Consider the following 23,100-nt stretch of genomic DNA (forward strand, 5'->3'; position numbering starts at 1 on the left):
ACCTTCGCCACCTCTACTCCTTGCATCCTCACCATTCCTCTATTCTCCCTCACATTCACACACATATACTCTGTCTTAGTCCTACCAACCATGGCTCCCTAAATTCCCTAATCACTTTCACTGCATCATCTAAGGGAGCGTAATGCACTCTAACCTCCCCTTCTGCAATAAAATCATTTACTGAATTCCCTTCTGGATATGACAAGTGATGTATCAATCTGAATTCCCCCGCCCGTTTCTTCGGCACTAACCCCAAAGGCGACACCCTGTAAGTACTGAAAGGCAGATTGTCAAAAAGACACAATAACTGCCCCGCCCAACACTCTTTCTCCACTAAAACCTCCAAGATATCCTCTTTACCTTGAACAGATCGCAGATTCTTGCAACCCCCCCCACCCACTCCCATGGTGGACTTTATAGGAAACCCCCCCTGAAATCCTTGTATTATCTCATTTTTGATGACCAGACCTGGAAACTGATGAAGCATACCTCGGAGAACCTCCACCTTAATGGGGAACGGTGCCCCTTCCTCTACTGCTTCTAAATAACCAGAGTCCAAATCCCCGGGACCCATGAAAATTACCCCTCCCCTGGACCGGTTGAAAGACTTGCGAGAAGCCTTGCCCACCAAATCCACCCTCACGACCCATAACACTAGAGTTCCAGGTGGACAGATCTTGCCAACCACAGCCAACGGCCGAATGATTCCCTCCACATCTTGAACAAACGTGTGCAAATTTGCACCCCACCCATGAACAGGAACCACTATTAAATGACCAACATACACCCTCTGCTTCCGTCCCACTCACCCTTCTGTTAAAGCCATCGTAACTATACATCATCATATCCAACCATAGATCTGGATGACGCACCTCCCAATGGAGTGACTGGTCCACAGCCTTCCGTTTGCAGAAATGCTGATCATACCAAAGCCACGCATCACCTGGCCTTAACCATTGAGCCTCACGAATGGTAAGGAAATAGCCTAGAAGTGGCAGGGCCAAGGACCCGTTCTTCTCCAGCTGCACTGCCAAAAAATAAATAAAGCCAACCACTCAATTATCCCATGTCCTAGGGTGAAGCTTACCTACCCTCTGCCTTCCCAATGCTGCTAAAGCCGCCAACAGGTCCTTGCTATTAGAGGACACTGCTTCCACTAGCATTGGACCCCTTCCACATCGATCAGCTCAAATAAATCCACATACTCTTCTTTCCAAATTTTTTCCTTAACCGAGCCAGGAATGTGCGAAGTCAGGAAAACTGCTCCTGTCCCCTGTCCCAAAGACTGAGTAGCCAACCAGTCCCCCGGCCATAGCCCAAAGTCAGAGCCTACCTCTGAGCCCAAGACCAAACTGTCCCCGGAAACAACAGCCATCCCCGTCGCATCTCTAACCAGGTACCTGGCACCCTGTGCTAGTTGCCTCTGTGCCTCCTCTATCCCTTGCGCACCACCCCCGAGATCCCCAACTGACAAGTCTTCATCATCCCTCCCCCACCACAACCCTCAACCCCTAGCTCCCCAGACAATACTGCCATAGTAAAACCATTACCTGCACCTTCGTCTTGAGATGTACTGGGAACCGGTGTATCCACTGCTACTACCTGCTGCAATGCCTGTTGCTTTTTCCCTTGAGCTGGGGTTCTCACTGCTGTGTGCCGCCTCTTCCAACCCTGGGTCTGTTCTGGTTCTTGTACCACCTCAGATGTTGCCGCCTCCTGGAACAACTCCTCTGCTTGGGCCACAATAGCTTGCCATCATTGCCTTAGTTCTGGTAATTAAGCCATCTGTAAAAGAGAAACCCAATATTAAAACTGTTCCACAAACCCAACTGCCCTACTCCCCCCCAACCCCTAGTGTTGCCTTGCCCTACCACACTCTGCCAACTCCCCTACTAACGTATACTCTGCAGCTGAAAACCACCCCTTGCATAGCTTATCTACTAATCATACAGTGTAATCACTTAACTAATGCACTCCTATCTCCCCCATACCTTAAAATATGCCCCTGCCTGGCACACCCTTCATCTTTCAGCTGCACACCCAATCAGCCACACCTCCTACAGCTTGCAACACCTTCCTAACAGTAGAATATAACCTATGTATAAATATCCCTCCCCATATATATCTATCTATATACAAAAATTATTAAATATTAAATAAATAAGTAATCCTGCACATCTAACTGTATACCTACATACCAGCCACCCAGTCCTATCACCATTCAACCACAACCGAGCCTGTAACACTTACCTTTCCTCTCAGATTTACAATCCAGAGAGGTAACAGCCAAGGACAGCAGTGCGCATGTACAAACCAGCGCCCAGATCCAATGGCCGAAAGAACGGCAGAAGCTACCCATGAAACCACCAGGGAGGACGGAAACGATTTACCACCACTACCACCACCGAAACAAGGATGCAGGGACACCAACACAGCCGCAACGACCATCCCAAAGAATGGACAGAACCAGGGACTGGAGAAAGAACACAAAAAACCCACAAACCCACCAGGGAGCATGAAAAGATGATCCACCACTACCCGTAAAGCTGATGAGACCGGATTGTGGTGATGGACACCCCACAGCCTACCACGACCACCGGGAGAACACTTTCTTAACAAAAAGGACACAGCAGCCCATGAACCCACCAAGGAGCATGAGGAGATGATCTGCCACTACCCCCAATCCTAATGGGACTGGATTACGATGATGGACCCCCACACCGCCTACCATGACCACTGGGAGAACACTTTTCCTTTTTTTTTTTTTTTTTTGGGTTACCCGGCCCGCATGGCCACAAACGGGAAGGAGGTAATGACAGACCCGGCCTACCCACACGGATGTCACTCGACCACATGGCCCAACCGAGAAAAGGCCCAATGGGCCTGATGGATCCCCTGGAGACACACAGACAACAGGGAGCAACCTCAGCGGCACTGGACGACCACAAAGACCCCAACCACCACAACCGGCCCTAGCACCCAACCGGAGCCACCACCGGACCACCAGGAAGACCTCAACTGTGAACAAATGCTCCAGGACACTGAGAAACACCTACTGCAACCCCAGGCCTACCGGACCACCGGAGAATCACATCAGCACCCAGGTAAGCCGAGCACCATTCAGACCGACACTCCCCCCCCCCAACCATTCACCCACACATACACTCTGCTCTCAGTATTCTTTCACCCTTCCCTACCAGTAAATCCTGTCCTTCAACCTATATTCCCAGACTCCATCCCCACATTAAATTAGACACTATAGAGAAACACCAAGAGGGAGAGGAGGGAACTGACCCAGTTAACTTAACCCCTTCCTCTCCCCACCATCCAAGGCCTACCTGCATCCAAAATACCTAGAGGTCGTCTAGACGTAAGCTAGTTGTTACTGCACGACCAACTCACGCCAAATGTGCCTACTTCCTTTAATTCCTAACACTTAATCCTGTCAGATGCCCCTCCTTCCCCTACCTCACTTCCTTTCACATCTCCCTCTCTATTTAACCCTTTCACCACCACAATCCCACTATCCTATCCAACTACAACTCTTCACCTTAATTCCTACCTCTATACCCTCCTCACATCCCTTTACCCTTATTTGTGGGACGTGGACAACTTAGTTTGTCCCAAACTACATATATACACAAACACATACATACATACACATTTTTCTTCAATACCATTATTGGAAGTAGATCAGCATAAGGAATTAAGAAATGATGATCATCTCAAATGTATCTTTTTGAAATCATGCAAAGTCTGTTTGTACGAAAACAAATGGGTAACATTTTAAGAGTACTTACAGCTAGAAATCTTGCCTCTCAAACCTTAGCACAAGAAATCTGGACAAAGCCTGAAATAATGGGGGAACAAAGGCCCAAAAAGAGTGACAGATTTCAAATATTGCTCTTACAAACTTAGAAAGTTGTTAGGATAAGTTTGTTACCATGCATTTTTCTGAAGGATAAGAAGTCTGAAACTCAAAGAGCTAAAATATGAGACAAAAATCTGAGCATTCTGTGAAAATCTGAACAGTTGAGAGGTATGCTAGGGATAAGATCTGCCTTGTTACAGTTTATAAATCCTTTATAAGCCTTATCTTAGAATACAATAATGTGCTTTGCATATATAACCAGGACAGCTGCATGGTCTTGAAGACGCCCAAAGAAAATTCATTAAAGGAAATGTTTCAGTTAAATATTTAGACTATGATAACAGATGCATTGACTTAAAATTATATTCTATATGCTCAGGTATATTTGTGCAAAGTTAATAACTGCATATAATATTTTTCATAACTCTGTCTTGTGAGTTGCATTTAACATGAACATCTTCATGTGTAACGGGGACAGAACAATATGAATTTTAGGATTGCATTATGCAAAACAAAAATAAAATACTCATTCATTACTAACAGAATGGCTATAACATGGAGCAAAATCCCAATTATTACTTATTTGTCAAGTTGTCTGACCACTGTTAAGAAACTGCTTGACCACTGGATGGGTGATAAATTGCATATTCCATATATTAAATAATCCTCGTCCCTAGTTTGCTTTAGATCTAAACACTGTAACAGTAATTATGAACTCTAATAAGATAAAACATGCTGCATAAGATAAAACATGCTGCTTACCTAGCTTCTGAGAATCATCCTTCATATCGACTTTGCTGAATACCAGTTTCTCCATCATGCTGAGACTGCTAAATCCATCTGCTATTTTATCTACTAATCGTCTTTCTTCATTTTGCAGACTCACTGAAAGCTCTCTCAGACAAGGAAACTGGTTTATATTTGAAAATATATATTCTGAAAAAGAATATAAGTTAAAATGAATTCTTACTAATGCTGTGATGTACATTATTGAATTAAACATTAAACTGTGATGCAGAATATTAAAGTGGTGGTGTTTCTATGCAGGAATACTTTTCACAAGATCAGACACTGATTTCCAAAAGGGAAATATATAAGCTAAATGAGTCTCATTATTTATTTTCCAAGTCCTAATCAAAAGTTTTGGTGGAAGAACACTGTTTCAATCAAAAACGGAGTTTAATCATTAAAGCAATGTACAGAGGAAACCACTCTAAAAAATATTTGCGACTAACATCACATAGCAACATGTGCCAAATTCTGTAAAAAAGGTTAAAACAGTAATTGATTTTTGCTCATTCTGTAAAGACGTACATTTTATAATTCTCTGTGCTCCATGAATAATGAATATCAGTGCCTGTCATACTGTTAATGTCGCGGTGACTGTAGAGCTTTTACTTAATTATTTTTTTCGCTCAGTCTTGATAATGGTTTAGTCTGCTTCATCAAAGTTAAAGCTTTTAATAAAAATAAGTGATTTTCCTACATGGTCACACCCATTCAACTTTCCCTCTCAAGAGTGAACAAAACTGTGAGAATAACCCAGCCATGCTAGCGTTTTCATTGTGAAATACCTTAAACCTCCTATAACTGATACCCAGGGGATTCATGCAAATGACCCCTTAAGCACATACAGTGTTTCACTTACATAGCTTCTGAATACCCATGAATTTTTACTTTTTACCTTTTAAGTCTTTATGGTTACATTCAGGGCAATAAAGCCAAACCCTACTAGCTGTGCACATACATGTTTCAACCTTTTTAGTGACCTCATCAGCACAGCATAATTGGATTGTTTCTCTATACTTTAGAAACACATAACTTCAAGTCAAGTCTGATGTCTGTAAGCATTAAGATGCCTGTAAAATACCTCTACTAACATCCAAGCCATCAGTCTGCATTGCTGGGGACATGTAAGTAGTTTGTTCTCTTGGAGTTATCACAGGCTGCCAGATGTTTACCATGACTCTTTATGCCAAAAATACAGTGGGCACTTGTTTACCTCACAGGTTCATAGGTAGTTGCTGGGCTACTGACCCAAAGATCTTTATAAGCCTAGCCGTGTGTACCCAACAACACAACATAAAGGTGCTTAAATTCGAGATCTTAGTTAGCAATGACTGCCCATATCTAGGAGGGTCATAGGTGAAATCCCCGGCAGTAATTTACTGTTTCCCATCCAGTCATCCAGGCTACAATTAAACAAGGTCATAGAGGGGCTCTGTTTGATGTGAACTGTAGCCTATTCCAGAGAAATGACAACCTCTGAAAGATACATCTGTCTCTCCAGCAGGTCCTATTTATGTTGCAGGCCAGGTTAAGGTCCCTGGAGCAAGTGAACCTTATCCGATTTGACTTGAGGATGTGCAGCATTTATATTAGGTTTGAATCCGAGATTGCTCTGTAGGCCAGGCACAAGTCTCTTCTAAGTAGACTGTATGCTACTGAGTACAGTGACAGTGACTTCAGTTTGTCAATGTATGACATGTGCGGGAGACCCTGAATTTTTTTGGTTGGAAATCTCTGAGGTCTCTCAAGTCGCCGCAGATGCCTGGTTAAGCTACATACGAAAGACAGCACTCTGGTCAGTTATTGGCCTGGTGGGGGTCAAGTACAGGGGTGTTATGACCTCTTTCACTCTTGAGGCAATGCCTTTGCTAATGTGATGTACGACATAGAATGCCTTCCTTTCCACAGCAGACACATGGTGGTCAATGTTTAGGCTACACTTGTGTTCCCAAGTCTCTCAACGCTGAGTTGTTACTTATGGTATTATTACTTATATGATAGTCTGTAGAAATATCTTTTTTATCGAAGGGGGTGAAAATGCATTTTTTGCACTGAGTTTGAGTCCAAGGCTTTGGCACCAATCATTGGTTTGTGTAAGTCCCTCTTCAAGTATATTGCCATCGTTTGAGGATTCAATGACTGCACCTAATTTGCAGTCATCAGCAAAGTTAGTCAGCCACAGCCCCTCTGTTTTGGCCTGAATATCTGAGAAGTATATTCCAAACAATAGGGGGCCCAGACCTGACCCCTGTGGAATCCCACTGGTGACAGATCTGCTGGTTGATGTAAAGTTCACAACTTTGACTGAGTGTTATCTGTCTGTGAGCCAGTTAGCAACCCACACAATGACATAAGAGTTGATATTCAGCTGGGAGAATTTATCAATAATGCTTGAATGTGGGATTGTGTCAAAGGCCTTGGCTAAGTGAAGATAGGCTCTATGTACAGATTTGCCTTTGTCTATGGCTCTGGTGATATTTACAAAGAAGTCCACCAGGTATAACAGGCATGACCTTCTTTTGACAAAACTGAACTGTGTCAGGTCAAGGGTTTGGAAATCACCTATATCCTTATTTATAAGGTCCATGATATGAGGGATGATCATCAGAAGCTAGGTAATCAGCTTGTTTTATCTTATACAGCATGTTTTATCTTATTAGAGTTCCATGGCCTTACAGATAAGGTTGGTTAAGCTTATAGGTCTGTAGTTTTCAGGGTCTGTTGCTGTACCCCCTTTATGAAGGGAGATGATGGTTACTGTTTTCCATGCAGCAGGGACAAAACCAATATTTAAGCTGTGGTTGAAGAGAGTACCTGATGGAGTTGCTAGCTCATGTTTTAGACCATTTAAAATGAAACCTGGAATGCTATCCAGTCTCATAGAGGCTGTGTTTTTGGCCTTGGACAGAGCATTAATGACTTGCCCTTTAGAGATGCAAGGTGGGGGAGATGTAGACGAAATGCTTTGTGGAATGTTGGGGGGGGGCAGGGGGGTGAAATTTTCACCAAACCTGTCAGCTAATAGGTTAGCCATTTTCACAGGATTAGTGTCTGTGATGCCATCCACAGCTAGTTCAGCACATGTCTGGGTCCTACCTTTTAGGTTATGGATATAGCTGAAGAATGCCCTATGGGTATCCTTAGCTATGGTTGCTAAATTTTTATCAAAGTTGCCCTTAGAGGATTTTACAACTTGTCTTATTTTTTGTTCAAGCACAGGAGGGTGTTGTTCCAGTGCTGGGACCTCTCTTTTTTTATTCTTAGAAAGCAACTTCTTCCTTTTGTTGTATAATTTATTAATACTAGATGTCCCCCAGGGAGGCTTGTTTTTTTTTGAGGATCTTGTTTTGATCCTATTGGGTACAGCTGTGTCAATGCACTTGTATAGGTGTTTGTACAGGGCATTTGTGTATACCTTAGTATAGTTGTCAATGCCATCTGTGGGAACAGGAGCTTGGAAATTATTTATGCTATCCCTTAGGAGGGTATAATTAGCTTTGTTGATTTTTTTTAGCTTGATTTCTCCTAAGAGGGGTTCAGGTGTTATAGCTACTTCAAATGTGACTGATTTGGGATCAGATTTAACCAGTGATGACCCTATTCTTGTGGTGGTGTAACAGTCACCCATGTTGGTGAGGACCAGGTCGAGAACATTTGAGACCCTTGTGGGGTCCTATACTATTTGCTCCAGGGCGTAAGCGTTGGCAAAGTCCAGAAGCCTTTGTGTGAGCATGTTGGTACTTGTATAAATTTCCCAGTCAAGGGATGGATAGTTAAAATCACCCATGACTAGAGTGTTTGGTTGTAATTTGATTGACTCAAGTAAGTCCAAATAAGCAGAGTGGGTATTTTGGCTCATTGAAGGGGGCCTATAGCTAACAATGACTTGAATAGGGGTCTTACCCACAGTTAGCTGAACTTTGAGTAACTCCATGGAGTTTTCTTGTCTAACCAGTCTAGAGGTGTATTTATCTTTAAGGAAGATAGATGCTCCTCCTCCTCATTTGGTTCTCAAATGTTCATTTTGTGGTATGAAAGTGTGGAAGGCATTGTAGCTTTGCAAGGCCAGGGTACTCTCTGTGGCCCTGAACCACGTTTCTGTGACTGCACAGATGTCAACATCCTTTGGAGAGAAGAGCGGTTCCAGAGAGTGTGGTTTCTGATTTAAACTCATAGCATTTAACAGTATATTTGTGTATGATATTTTCACATCAGAAATTTTGTTTGTGAGACCTTGCCTAAAAAGGCAATATGGGGGAGGCAAGTGCCTTAGCCAGTAACCAAAAGCCTAGAGGGGACAGGTAAAGACCATCTCTGGCAAAGCAGTATGGTCTATCAACCATGTCATCCCATGCTGACACGAACTGGATCCCCTTAGAATGACACCAGAAACTAAGCCAATTGTTGAAGTCAATCATTTTTTGTTGTGGTATTATCCTAGGTGAGGGTAGCTAACATAGTCACCACTTCTCCTTCATTATTTGTTACTGAAGTCTTATCCAACACTCAAGTAACCAAAAGTTCATTAATCAACCATATTTCTTCCATATTCACATTTACTGTAGATTATGTAATGGGGATCCCCACTCTGTCTACATGTCTGCATCAATGCTACAAGAACAGTCCATGGCTGTGCAGTTCTACTTGTATGTAGAAAACCTGGACCTTATTGTTTTATTTATTAATAGTTAAATATATAGATTTGTACTGCTGGTATTTTTTTTTAAGTTGTCATAACCAAAACAGCTACAGGACATCTGACAATCCTGTTTATTATTCCAATAAAATGAAGCCATCATTTCCCTTAAAGAAACTGACTTCCTGTACAGAAAATTCCTCTTCCATTACAATGTATGACTTTGGTGGCACTCGCATTGGATTAGGGTCATAGATTCATAGGTTCATAGGTAAGCACTCAGCTACCTTGCCATTGTAGGCCATTTTAAGCCTAACCAATTTCCCTTGCAAAGTGAGAATCAAACATTGTGCTTTCTGTCTGTGAGGCAATCACCTTAACCACTATACCAACCCTCAAAGCCAAAATGCATTGCAGCTTCACAGACCATAAAATGAACCAGGGATGTGGTAGTAAGTGTGCTTGGTGCTAACCACTAGACCACCAGGGACTCCCTTTATAGATAAGTACTAGGCTAATTAGCCTTGTGGCCCATTTTAAGCCAAGTCAATTTCCCTCAAAGGTGAGAATCAAACCCTGTCTCTTGTGTCTGTGAGGTAAACACCTTAGCCATGGATGACTTGTAGCTGAGGTCATCTTGTTTATTTAAGGATTTCAAAGCATGGGTAGATGGATTTGGTGTGCCGAAAACAAGAATGAATTACTTGAATAGGGCTTAAGGGTGCTGAAATGAATATTTCAGGAAAAAGATCTGAGGAAGACATACAGAAAAATAGCTCAAGTAAAGGATAGAAGATAAGTAGGATTTTCTAGTCCAGAAGCTGATGAATTCAGGCATGCATTGTATTTACAAAGTCTAAGAAGAAGAACAGAGTGACAAGAGTGAAGTTGCCATATTAGGTAGCTGAAATTTCGCTGGAAATGTATAAACTCAACAAGCATCCACCTAGTTCAGCTGTCATTTGTCATGTATATACTTATATTGGCAGACTGTACATAAGCTAGACTGCAAGAAGATAGTAGTTTAGAAAAAATAGTTGCCAAACTATGGAACAGAACAGTCAGGAGATATAACATGGGTAAATTCATAAACTGGCAGTATTTAAAAAAAAAATGACGATCTAATTAACTGCTGGGTACTTTGGAATTATAATAAATTTTATGCCATTTTTGTACATTTATGCCACCAGTGTCTGTCTCTTTTGATCTGTATCTCTTTTTCTCTTATCTTCATATTCTTAACACTGGTTTTCACATTGTGATACTTAATTTTTCAGCAAAAAACCTTTGCTAGACCACAAAGGCCAGTATTTCAAAAAGTGGCACCAGGGCCTTGCCCCTAAAATTATCTTTGTCTTTCTTCTTGTTTTGATGACATTAGCTCAGACTGTTCCACCACAAACTATAATGGTGACAGTTAGGTGGGATATAGGCTTCTCAACATAGCTGTCTGTGGTTAAAACTGCTGATATTCACCATGAATAGAAACAAAGCCTATCATAGATACAAAAGCAGTTAACTTAATCAGGAGGCCTGTGGTATGCAAGTACCTCATTGTTGCTCACTTTTAACATGCAAATAAAATCCAGACCATAAGCCATAGATAGCCATAGATAGTAGGCAATCATTCTGTTCTGAAATCGAAAACTATCCCAAATAAATAGGGATGACATTGAAGTGAAAACAAAGAGAATGAAGATATGAACCAGTCTTTGGTAATTTCGCATACGATGAATAATAAGAAAAAAAATATCTATAGTCAAAACCAGCAGTAAACTGTTAAACTTCTGCTTAATAGTTTTAACATGAACAGTGAACAAAAGAAAAGGAAAAATAGGTTAGATGTCAAGCACCTTAAATTACTAGCCCACAACCTCTTTTGACTGCAGACCTGAAAATGTGCAGCAGTGTAAATCCTGACACAGTTCATTGCTTGAATGCAGAAATATAGAAGGCTAATACAATGTTGAACTGTTTCTACAGGTACTTTGGATACTAAAACCCGTAAATTATGTAATAGAATACTTTTTATTGGATCAGCATTATTTTAGAATAGAGACAGACTTTTCTCCCTTTTGGTCCAAATGAGCCCTTCACCTGGTACAAATAACTTGTTAATACCAGGCACAGTATTTTAATACTGCTTGTCCAAAACAGATATTTAAAAAGCTTCTGTGTGTGGAAGAAAAACTCAGTACACACCTTAGAGGCGTGTACATTTAACACAGATGCCTGAGAGAAAAAGTGATTCTGTTCATAAACTTACAGGTTCACAAATCCCTACTAAGCTTATGGCCAAAAGGCCATTGAAAAGCTTAGCCATGATACCCATTGTTGTTCAGCATACACTAGTAACATCTGATGAGAAGAATATTTCCATGTATCCTAAGCAATAATTTATGGTCTCTCATCTAATCAATTATGGTTTTGAAAGTAGGTACTTTGCTTGTTGTGTAGAGGGAATTTATTAAAAGGCAAGGAATGTGATGGATTATAAATATGAAATGCTGACAGGTGTTACTGATCTTATGGTGTTGTCTGAGGTCTTTGGCTTAAGTGTTAGAGAGAACACCAGTTCTGTAAAAAGGTGGAGAAGGCTGAAAATGGCTGATACTTTCAGTGCTCAGCCCTCAGGAGTTTATACAAACAAAGAAGAGGGGTAAAACTTTTAGTCTTTTGTGGTAATTTAGCTAGCATACTGCAGAAATTGCCAAGGTCAGAAAACTTTTGGGTTTTTCAATTCCATCATAGTGCTTTATGAGCTACACTGCAAAGGATGGCATTGTAATATGAGTTCATTGGTTCATATGTAGTTACTAGGCATGTAGTCCAAGAAGCCTAGTCCAAATTTCCAATTATCCCAAAGCATTGTCTGGTTGAGTGATTTACTCGAGGTCACAGAGTAGATAAATGAAGGCTGGGGAACTAACACTGTACCACAGGAAGTAGCTTGTTAATAGCACAAGCTGTAATCCTCTACTCTGTCTATTCAAAGATAGATCTATTAAGAGAAGACAATATGGGACCAAGACTGCATGGGAGCCTAAAGGAGCTGAGGAAAGCAGAAGGACTTTGTAACCACAACAGAGGTATGATGATAAAAAAAAAGTGTTAGAACACAGGTACTTAAGTGTCAGATAATTGTTTCTGTTTTAAGAGGGCAATGGGGAAAGAAGAGGCAGTGATGTTTTCAAAGGCAACTATGCTGCTTTTCTGGCAATTAAAATGAGCCTGTGACTGGCACACCAAGTTCTGGTCTGTTGTAAGCTGAGCTGGAGTATGTGGGTGTCAGAGGAGGATTTGACAAATGTGTCATGTTTGCAATCATTATCAGAGTCAGTTAGCCACAGTCCCTTGAAAATTGGTTTTATTTTGGGAAGTAACTCTTAGATGGCTATTATATTTGAAAGGGCAGGAAATCAGTTAATTGAAAGAGCCCAGATCAGGCTAGCCTAATGCTCTCTTATTGTTTTACAATCTGAGAGATCCACAGTATGAGAGTTTAGGCCCGGCTTGACTACAACAGGCATTTCAGAAGACTTATGGTGAATGATAAATCACTGAGGTTGAAAGATCATCATCCCAATATATGGTTGAGTATCATGAATGATAAAGCTTAGCCAACAAGGTTTGCTTAGGAGGGAAAGAGTATGGGTAAGTAATGTCAGCACTTTTTAACTTCACCAAGTACAAGTATAAGCTACTAACCTGATATGTGACATTAATAAAACCTGCTGGAGGGACAGATTTGTTTCCCAGAAGTTACTGCACCTTTGGAAGAGACTCCCACTTCATATCAAACAGAGCACTTCTTTGGCCCTCTTCAAATGCAATCTGGACAATTGGATGGGTGACTGTAAATTCACCCCTGGGGTTCCACCTGTGTCCCTCTTGGACAAGGGCAATAGGTGCTTATCATGGAAATAAAGGATAAGAACTTGGCTAGGCTTGTAAGAGCCCTAGGGCCAATAGCCTAGTAACTTCCTATGATCTTATGATCCTAAGTGCTTCCGGATAGCATGTCTATCTGTGCATGTTTGTTCAGCCATTCTAAGAATGAGGGGTTGCTTTTTTTTTAAATCAATAAAGAAGTCAGGTAAAGGTAGAATGGACATACCTCTCAACTGTCAAGATTTTCATGGAATGTTCAGATTTGTGCCTCATATTTTTGTCTATTCCTCATAAAACTGGGATGATCTGAAGAATGAAGGTACTAAATAATGACATACATTTGAGTTTCAGACTTCTAATTCTTCAGAAAATATATGTTACCATAAACCCTGTTACTCTAGCAACTTTCTAAGTTTATAAGAGCAATATTTAAAACCTGTCCCTATTTTTGGGCCTTTGGCCCTCCATTTTGTCAGGCTTTGCCTAGATTTCCTGCACTAAGAAGTTGAGAGGTATGAGGATGAAAATGGATGGAGATGGAGATAAGACAGCCCACAGGTTGCCAATGAAGGGGTCCTTTATGGTCAGTGGGAATGGAATTACAGGAAAGAGGTTTCAAAGGTTTTAATATTCCAACCCTAGTTTGGTAGGAAGTCTTGTAAAACTGCTTAAGGAGTTATCCAGTTAAGGAAGTGAAGGAATTCCTAGTATAAGTTTTAAGAAGGATTTTCTATTACAAGTTGCCTCCTGTCTCAGTGAAAACTTCATCCCCTCTGTCCCCCCATCAGTAAATCAGGACATCCCTAGTACCTGCCCCCCTCCCCTTATCTCTATGGAACAGGTCATCACTGCCCTCTCAAAGGCAAAAAAATACAGCCTTCATGGGACCCGATAACATCCCTGGCTGCATTCTACATGAACTCAGGCATGAACTTATAGCACCATTACGCACCCTATTCAACCAAAGCCTGAGTGACGGCTTTGTCCCAGCTAAGTGGAGGATAGCCACTGTCATCCCTTTACACAAAGGTGGAGCATCCACCAATCCAGGAAATTATAGACCCATCAGCCTATCTAGCCTGATCTGCAAGGCCATGGAACGGATTACCATGGACCTCATTAACAGTGACATTGGCAACCTCCAAACACTCGACCCCACACAGTTTGGTTTTCTCAAGGAGAGGTCATGTCTGTCAAATCTGGTGGCTTCTTTGAGACAGTCACCAAAGACATGGGCGAGGGGAAGATGGTGCACACCGCCTACCTTGACCTGGCCAAAACCTTTGACACTAATCCACACTTGGGCATAGTAGATAAACTCTCTCAACTTGGCATCAATCTATATGTTACCAGATAGGTAGCAAACTGGCTCACTGATAGAACCCACCCAATCAAAATAGGGGAAGCCACCCCAAGCAGTCGACCTGTAATGAGTGGCGTACCCCAGGGATCGGTCTTGGGGCCTCTGATATTCAGGATATACTTCTCTGAGGTACAGGCCAAAACCAGTGGACTATTGCTGACCAAGTTTTCAGATGACTGCAAGCTGGGTGCAGTCATCAATTCCCCAAGTGATATGGACATCCTCCAAGAGGGTCTCACCCAAACAAATGACTGGTGCCAAAAACATAGCCTCAGGCTGAATGCCAAAAAAATGCATCACCATCCCCTTTGGGGAGAATGATATCCCCACATATTATCACACTAATAACAATGTCCTAAGTACACAATCAGTAGTGAGGGATTTGGGCACCCAAGTTGATAACCTGACTTTTGACCACCATGTTGCTTCCGTTGTATGGAAAGGTTCTACATGGCCCACATCATAAGTAAGGGTATCTCATCCAGGGACAAAGAGGTCATAACATCCCTGTAGTCTTCCCCTATAAGGCCAATTATTGAGTACAATACCTCCTTTGGTATGTACCTTGCAAAGAACATGCCGCAGCTGGAAAGACCACAGAGGTTCCTCACCAGGAGAATTCAGGGGCTCAAATGCCTACCCTACACATATAGGCTAGAAGCCCTATCCCTCTACTCAGTTTCATACAGATTCCTCTGGGGTGACCTCTGTTTGGCATATAAAGCAATTTCAGACCCCGCTTTGATGGGACTGCTGCATATACGCAAGTCAAGCTCCACTTGAGCAACCCATAAGCACGACCTCAACCTTATCTGTGATATTAATAGGACTTGTTGGCAGAACAGATTTGTGTCCCAGAGACTCCCACATCTGTGGAATAGACTTCCTCCCCATATCAAACAGAGTACCTCATTATCTCTTTTTAAGCATAACCTGGATAACTGGATGGAAAACAGAAAATACACCCCTGGGATTCCACCTGTGTCCATGCAGGTAAGGGACTTTGGGGGCTGACTTGTCTAAACATGGGCTAAACTCTTGGCTAGGCTTATAATGGCCTTATGGCCAATAGCCTAGTAACCTCCTATGATCCTATGTGTCTGTTTTCTGCCAGTTGAATGCATTTTTGTTCTGCAGTGACTACCTATGCCTGTTTGCTGACTTCTTTGCAGTTGCAGATAAGAGTCCTGTTGGAGGTTTTATATTTTCTTGCTTTTTTGTGCTCCTTGGGGTTAATGTCATCCAGAAAGGGTAAATGCTAGTGTGGGAGACATATTCCCCATAAAGACTGTCATAATGTGTCTTTTTTGCTTAGGAGCTTCTCATGACCATACATTTTGTTCAATTTGTCAGGCATTCATCCCAAAAACCCTTCACAGTAGACTTTCTTCCCTGTCCTTGTATCTTGAAAAACAGTGTCTTAAGCTTCTCGCTAAAGATACAGTGTCAGGAATCTCCTGCCCCAAGGGTCGTCAGTTAGGGACGAAGAAGGTGGAAAAGGTACAACCAGAATCTTCCACAGTTCAGCCTCTGCCAGGTGTTTCTCCCAAGGTTGTTATAAACTTGGAGGCTTTCCTGGATGTGTTGTCAGATTTCTCTGCCATGACCGTGTTGAAGGCCGGTGAGGATCTGGCTGGCAGCACATCAGAAGAGGCTTTTTAGGCATCCATCTAGGACACTTAAGGAGAACTACTGTTGATTTTTTCTGAGAGGCCTACTGGATGTCCTCTGTTTTTAGTTGGGGAAGAAGTTTATACTATGGTTTTCTATTGCCATTCTGGGTCTGAGCCTTCTCATTTTTTGGAGAGGATGTCCCCCTAAAAAAGAAACAAAAATTAAACATGTTTCTTCTGTTCCTAGGGATCCACAAAGTGAGTGGCAGGCCTTCAATCAGGGGCCATTTACTGATGTAATGTCCTTAAAGCCTCCTAATGGGGTTTCGGTTCCTGCTCCTCCTTGGTCCTCTACTCCCTTTAAAAGTCCTAGAAAATAGGATTCTTCGATGGATGAGTTTGATTCTGATTACTAATCCCTGACCTATTCTATTTAATTCCTACTCCTTTGGACTATGGGCCAGAGGAGGAGGAATCTATTCATTCTGATGCTCCTTTTGAGTAAATTAACTTTGGGGAACACTCTCTAGGATTATGTATTTTTTTAAAGTGGGATTGTGTTCAGGTCTCTGATATCCATAAGAGGTACTATGAGATACTGCATTTGGAATCTCCTAAACCTGCAGCTATTCCTCCTGTTTTTGGCTGCTTTGCTGGATGCTTTTCTCTGATGCCTCTCATGTGCCTGATTCTCTGCCCCCTGCTCCCAAGAAGCCCAATAGGTTTTATAGGGTGCCTGTGGTTTGTTATTTTTTATATAAATGTCCTGCTGTTCAACCCTCTGTAGTGTCTGTAGCCTCTGATAAGCCATCTCAGTTGCTTCCTTCACTCAAGTTATTGCCTTCTAACAAAGACAGCAGAACAATGGAAAGGCTGGGTAAGAAGGTTTACACTTCTGCTACCCTAGCTTTTAGGGCTATTAATTATCAGACCCATATGTCTAGGCCTGTTTTGGAGCTTCTTTATCAGGCCTGTTAACTTATTTCTGATTTTCCAGACTCTGAGGATAAAATTTCTGTTCTTTCCTTGCTAGGGACTTCCTCTCAAGTTGTTCATCGTTATATTAACTGTAGTTATGATGCAGCAGATGCTTCTTCTAGGGCAGCTGTTTTTGGTTCAGTAATCAGGAGGCATTCTTGGCTTGGGCTTAAACCCCTACCTGGTGATATTAAAGCTAAGTTGATGGATACTCCTCTGGATTCTAAAACTTTTGTTTGGGGAGGCTGCTGCTGGTTTGTTTAATTCCCTTCAGAATAAGAGTATGTCCTTACAGGATCTTAAACATGTGTTTGTTTCTCCTGTGCCTAAATTTCAGAGAAACTATCCCACTAAGCCTGCCTTTGTTCGTAGATAATCCCACCCTTCTAATAGAGGCAAGAAGAGTGGCAAATGGGCTCCTCTTGCTAAAGCTACTTAGTTTTCAGGGATTCCAAAGCCTTCCTTTCCAGACAAACCAGGTGCTGTATGACTATCCATCTCCTCCCAGCCACATTCCTCTTTCTCTTTGCCTTTCTCTTTTTCTTCCTGTTTGGCTTCAGATCACTCAGGATTCTTGGGTTATGTTGATCATTCATCAGAGGTACTTCATGGTATGGAAATCCCATCCTCCTTTTATGGGCATTCCTTAGCCTCCTCAGGAATAACTTCCCATTTTCCCAGAGGTTCTTCAAAATCTCTTGACTCAGAGTACTATTCAAGAGGTGCCTGTGTCCCAAAGGGGGAAAGGGTTCTACTCCAGACTGTTTCTAGTGCCCAGAAAACAGGGCAATTGGAGACCTATTCTAGACATCTCTCATCTAAACACTTTTCTAAAAAGGTCTTGCTTTTGGATTTTGTCCCTTCAGATTCTGTTTCCTCAATTGCTTCATCAAGCCTATGTGGTGTCTCTGGATCTCAAGGATACTTATCTCCATTTTCGAATCCATCCTCTTTTCAGGAATTTTTTGCATTTCTCTGCTTCCTGCCAGTCAGTTCTCTTCTTTGCCCTTTGGCCTTTGTATTGCCCCATGGGTGTTCACCAAATGCCTTGCTCCTGTGATTGCTTTTTGCAGGCTTCAAGGGATTCAGATATTTCCTTACTTAGATGACCTGTTGATTCAGATATCCTCCCCAGAGATCCCTTTTGCAAAATCTTCATTTTGCAGCTTCTCTTCTTCAGAGCCTGGGGTTCACTATAAATTTCAAAAAGTCTTCTCTGACCTCTTCTCAGGATCATGTTTTTCTGGGTTGCAGGATTCAGATGGTGCCAATGCTTGTATCCCTGTCCCCTCCAAAGGCCTTAACTCTCATTTCTTTCTTTCACACTCTTCTTCCTCTGGCTTCCATTACTGCCAGAGAATTTTTGAGAGCTCCGGATTTCATGGCATTCACCATTCTGATGCTCCCTCTGACCAAACTTCATATGAGAAAGTTTCAGTGGTTTCTGATGTCAGTGTGGCTTCAACATAGGTTCATAGGTTCATAGGTTCATACTAGGCTATCTGCCCAAGGGCATTTATAAGCCTAGCCCATAGTTATGTGGCTTTCGCCACCCCTTTAGTTTGAATAAAAACTATGCCTATCATTTTTCTGTGCCTCTGTCAAGCAGTGACACTGAAGTAATCCCTGGGGTATATCTGCGATCTCCATCCATTGGTCAAGATTCCTCTTGAACAAGGCCAGCGAGGTGCTCTGCCTCACATGTACCGGGATTTTGTTCCACAGCATAGGGAGTCTCTGGGTGATGAATCTGTCCCTCCAGCACGTTCTATTTATAACCGTGTCAAGGTTTAAGTCTCCGCCCTTGTGGTTCTGAGGGATCTAGATTTTTGAGGTGAAGCATATTCATCAAATCTGGGTTTGACATGGCCTTATATGTCAGGCACAGGTCACCTCTGAGCAAGCGGTATGAGACTGAATAGAGCTGGAGTTCTTTCAGTCGGGCAGCATAAGACATATTTTTGAGACCCTTTATCTTTTGGTGAGGAACTTTTGGGGCCTTTCAAGCTGCATCACGTGTCTGGTCAGTTACATTCCGTTCCGGGCATTGTACTCAATCATAGCTGTAATGTGTGATGAGTACAGGGGACGATGACCTCCCTTGATCTAGATGTGAATCCCTTCATGATCAGGTGGGCGATATAGAAGGTTTTCCTAACTACTTTAGCAACATGAGTGTCAAACAAAAGGCTACTGTCAACTTGGGTCCCCAGATCCCTGATGACTTTTTCTGTGCTCAGTGGATTGCCACCTATATGGTAGCTAGGGGTAACCTTGTTTTCCCGAAGGGTATGACTATGCATTTTTTGGCGTTTAACTTCAGGCCATGGCTCTGGCACCAGTTATCCGTTTCTGTGAGGCCCTTCTGGAGGATATCTGTGTCAGATGTGTTTTCGACTATGGTGCCCAGTTTGCAGTCATCTGCAAACTTTGTCAGCCATAACCCTCCTGTGTTTGCTTGTACTTCAGAAAAGTAGATGCTGAACAAGAGTGGACCCAGGACTGAGCCCTGTGGGACACCACTTGTGACAGGCTTTGAGTCTGACATGGCTCCAGCAACTCTGACCCTGTGGGTTCTGTCGCTTAGCCAGTTTGCAACCCATCTTGTGATGTATGGGTTTACATTCAAGCTGATGAGTTTTTCGATGATACCTGAGTGGGGTATTGTGTCGAAGGCCTTTGCCAGGTCGAGGTAGGCTGTATGGACTGCCTTTCCCTCATCAATGGCCTTGGTGTCTGTCTCGAAAAAGTCAACCAAGTTTAAGAGGCAGGATCTGCCTTTGACAAAGCCAAACTGGGTTGGATCCAAAGTCTGCAAGTTCCCTATGTCTTTATTTATGAGTTCCATTATGATCCTCTCCATGGCTTTGCAGATAAGGCTTGTCAAGCTAATGGGGTGGTAATTTCCAGGGTCTGTGGAGGCACCGCCTTATGAAGTGGGACCACAGTCCGTGCGCCACTCCTTGGGTGCGTATCCTGAGGTGAGGCTAAGATTAAACAGCTGTCCTAACTGTGGGTTTAATTCCTCGTTGAGTTCATGAAGCACACAGCCGGGACACCATCCGGTCCCATGGATGCTGTGTTTTTGCCTTAGTGAGGGCAGTTCTCACCTGGGCGTTGGAGATGTTTGGGGGCTACAATCCTCTGGAATAGATATCTCTCCTTTTGGGGGAGGGAGAAGTTTGCACTGAACCTGTCAGCCAGTATGTTAGCAATGTGTGTAGGTTCAGTAATTTTCACATCATTTTGAACTAATTCTGAGCATATCTGGGAGTTTCCTCCTAGGTTTCTAACATAGCTAAAGAAGGCCTTATGATTGTCTTTAGAGTCCTTGGCGATTTTTCTCTCAAAATTTGCCTTGGATGATTTTATGAGAGCTCTTAGTTTTTTACTTATAATGATCAAAGGTGTCTTACCTTTCAAGGATTTTGCTCTATCTTGTAGTAGCTTCCTCCTTTTGTTGTAGAGCTTGTTTATGGCTGGGGTCCACCAGACTGGGCGCTTGCCTTTGGTACAGAGAGTCTTAGTTTTGTTTGGGATTGCCTGATCCATGCAGTCCTGTAAGTGCTGGTAGAAGACATTTGTAAGTGATTCAGCGGTTTGAGTAATGTTTACCACTGGCTCAGGGGCCTTAAAGGAGACCACACTAGTTTTTAGAAGTGTGAAATCGGCTTTTGAGAAGTTTTCACTGTGGTCTTTTTGTTTCAGGTGGGGGCGGGATGAGGACCTCCAGAGATTAGTTTATGATCTGATCTCACCAGTGAGGGGTATACTTCGGTGTTGAACATTTTGATCCCATGTTCGTGATGATGAGATCAAGTATGTTTTCACCTCTTGTGGGGATGGTGACTAGTTGTTCCATGGCATTTGAGTTTATGAACTCCAGGAATCTTTGGGTTAGAGTGTTCGGGCTTGAGTAGTGTTCCCAGTCTATATTAGGGTAGTTGAAGTCACCTAGTATGATGGTGTTTGGAGATACATTTATCCTCCAATGTTTTCAGGAAGGCCATGTGAGGTTCCTGAGTTTGAGAGGGTGGCCTGTAACATGCTACAAATTGCAGAGCAGTCTTGCCTATGGTTAATTGCACCTGGATGGTCTCCGATGCATCGTGCGTTGCCACCAACCTTGAGGTGTGGGTGTCCTTTATGAATATGGACACCCCCCCTTCTTTCTTGGTGTTGTTCGGATTTTGGGGCGGAGCATGATATGAGGTGAAACCTGTTAGTGCTGGGGTGCTCTCAGGAGCCTTGAACCAGGTTTCTGTCACAGCACAGACATCAATGTTCTCCATATTGAGAAGGGCCTCAAGTGCGTGCATCTTGAGATTGAGACTTCTGGCATTGAGCAGCATTACCCTTAGTTTTTTCCTTTTTGGTGTTCTAGGGTGGTAGGTTTAGAATTTGAGCCTTGCCTAAAAAGGCACTATGGGGGTGGCAAGAGCCTTTGCCAATATCCGAAGCCCAGGGTGACAGGTGCAAGCCGTCCCTTGAAGCAGCGTGGCTTGTCCAGCATGTCATCCCAGGCAGACAGACATTGGATCCCTTTGAATGACACCAGAATTTAAGCCAATTATTAAAGCTGATCATCTTATCACTGTATTGTGGCATCATTCTAGGTGAAGGTAGGATACTGCTCAAGGTCAGGGTCATACCTGCCTGGGCTACATAATCAGAGAGCTCCTCGATGTCCCTTTTCATGTAGTCCAAGGAGGTATGTCTCAGGTCATTGACACCAGCGTGGACAATGACTGAGTCGTACTTGTACCTGCTGTTGAGAGACCTGAGTGCTTGCGTTATGTGGGTGGATTCTAGCGCCCGACAGGCAGCTTACTGTGACCTTCTCCTTACTCAGTCTGGTGAGCGGGACGTCAGTGTGTCTGACTATGGAATCACCAATGACAAGTGTGTCTGGCATTTTGTTTGGCCTTAAGGGCTGTGACTGTTTGACACTCTGACTGTGTGGTCTATGTGTTGCATGTGTTGGGTCGTGAGGTGGTAGTTGTTTGGGTGTCTGCTTTGGTGGCCTCTGCTGTTTTGGTAAATTTTGATCAGAGCCTCCAGTATGTCTTTGTGTGAGTATGTGTATGATTTGAAGTTGTGATGGTACCATGTGTGACTGGGTATGTATTGTGTGTGGTTACCTTCTCCTCCTGTCTGGTCTTGCCAGTCCTATGTTGAGAGAGCTCAGCCTCCAGTTTGGCTGTATAGTCGCATCTCTCGCATGTATTTGTGTTTTGTGGGAGAAGGAGAGGATTGTCTGTGTACATGAGGCAATTGTAACATTGCCTCAATATTCCCAGGTTCACCAGTTGAGCTGGAGAGGACACTAGCAACTGATCCCTCGACATACTAGAAGTAGTAGATAAAGAACTTTCAAAGGACTCCGGGGGAAGTGGGTTTTAGGCTGGTGGGGTACTATCTATATGCACATCCTCTAGACTTTGCAGTTCCTCTTCTTCCTTGTCTCAAACAGGAACTTCACTGATGGATTCAGCGGTTGCCTCAGAATCCAGGGATCCCTTTTCATTCCCCTTTTCCCTCTCTCTTCAGACATGTGATGGGGGGATGAAATTTGGCTCTCTAAAAGTACAGGGGGTCTGGTTGCCTCATCAGCAGAAGGAGCACATCAGTGTCAAAGAGATGAGAGCTCTTCTCCTGAGTCTTCAGGTCTTTCATCCTCTTTTCTCTCCAGGGCCTCTCAAGGTGTTCACAGACAATAGCACTGTGATGTAGTATATCAACAAACAGGGAGGAATAATATCTTATCTTTGTCAGTTGGCACTTCTGGTATGGAATCTTGCTGTCAAGTATCAAGTGACTCTTCAGGCAGTGTATATCCCTTCCAGTCAGAACATTGTGGCAGACACTCCAAGCAGGTCCTTAACTCAGTCCCATAAATGGATGCTTCATAGGGATGTGTTTCTGGGCATTATCTACCAGTTGGTACTCCTCAAGTAAA

Source organism: Protopterus annectens, chromosome 2.part2, assembly GCF_019279795.1.
Source record: "Protopterus annectens isolate FY-2018-M chromosome 2.part2, PAN1.0, whole genome shotgun sequence".
In the NCBI taxonomy this organism is placed as follows: domain Eukaryota; kingdom Metazoa; phylum Chordata; order Ceratodontiformes; family Protopteridae; genus Protopterus; species Protopterus annectens.